The sequence below is a fragment of the Myotis davidii genome, unplaced genomic scaffold (assembly GCF_000327345.1).
Source record: "Myotis davidii unplaced genomic scaffold, ASM32734v1 C63892525, whole genome shotgun sequence".
Lineage (NCBI taxonomy): Eukaryota > Metazoa > Chordata > Mammalia > Chiroptera > Vespertilionidae > Myotis > Myotis davidii.
The window spans coordinates 1-1,292 of NW_006377822.1; the positions used below are offsets into that span (position 1 = coordinate 1).

The 1,292-nt window shown below is 62.8% G+C and overlaps 1 long non-coding RNA gene across 1 annotated transcript; it reads left to right on the top strand.

Annotated features, from left to right (window-relative positions):
* The first annotated feature begins 158 nt into the window (after nt 1–158).
* LOC107181494 lies at nt 159–1,292 on the top strand. The gene is made up of 3 exons (XR_001512160.1): nt 159–247; nt 353–472; nt 1,267–1,292. It is a non-coding gene; the product is annotated as an uncharacterized LOC107181494 (long non-coding RNA).

The following is a 1,292-nucleotide window of genomic DNA, read 5'->3' on the forward strand; positions in this document are numbered from 1 at the left end:
GAAGAGCTGGGCTCTAGCCTTCCTGCCTCTCCTGGTACTCCTGGGTACTCCCTGTCCTGTTCCGCCCTGGGCCGGTTTCTCTTGCCCTGGGGCAGACAGCAGGCATAGAGGTGGGGGTGGCGGAGCAGGACCAACACCCTGCCGTCCCCTTCACTCCCCAGCCAGGTGAACCTGAGTGTTCACAACCGCCTGGAGCTGCGGAACTCCTCCAATGTCCTGGGGATCATCCGCGGGGCTGTGGAGCCTGGTGAGCCCCCAGGAGCAGCCCTGCTCTGAGGCCCCTGACTGCGCCTTCCCTGCTGCCTAGCTGACCCACCCTCTTCTCTGGCTTCTGATTCTCCTCCTCCCCCAGACCGCTATGTGCTCTATGGAAACCACCGGGACAGCTGGGTGCACGGGGCCGTGGACCCCAGCAGTGGCACTGCTGTCCTGCTGGAGCTCTCCCGTGTCCTGGGGACCCTGCTAAAGAAGGGTGAGCCCCCCGACCCAGGAACTGTCCCCCGGGAGGTCACCTCCAAACCCACTCCTTCCTGGCTCTGGACATCGTCCCACCTCCTGTCTCATTCTCCAGTGCCCCCTTGTGCCTGAGGGCGCTGGAGGCAGACAGGCGTGGACACCAGCCCTGGCCTCGAGTAGCCCAGTGTGGTACAGGGACCGGACCGGACCACTGATTAATTCGTACAGTAGCTTCTGAGAGTAGCTTCTGGATGGAGGGAGGCCTAGATGCCGCTGTGAGTGAGGCAGTGTCCAGGCTCTGCCTCCGCGAGCTTCAGCCCAGTTGAGGCAGGAATGACAGTCCTTACCTCAGCACATGTGTCTCGGTGCCACTACATGTCAGGCCGGCCCTAAGCACCGGAGGCCCCACCGTGAACCCCCAGAGCACCTGCATGTAAGGACAGTTGTGATGGGCCACAAAGAGACTATCTGAGGGCTTCCCCAGGGGCAGCCTGTGGGCCAGTGTTTCTAGGATGGTGGGTAGAGAAGGGAGTTGGAGCTGGAGGGTCAGGAGGCCTCTCAAACCTGCCTCTAACGAAGAGGGAGGCAGGGCGCCCGGGGAAGGGACCACTTGACTGAGGGATACTGGTGTTGAGGGCAATGTTGGGGTGCTGGTGGGGTGTCACAGCAGAGGAGGGAGCCTGTAGGAAGACTTGGCTGGAGAGGTACCAGGACCTACCTCCAGCCCTCCGTCCTCTCCACGTCCCCAACCTTTCTGAGTCACCCCAGGATCTGGGGGCCCCGCCCTCTAACCCTTTATCCTTGCCCCAGGCACCTGGCGCCCCCGCAGATCGATC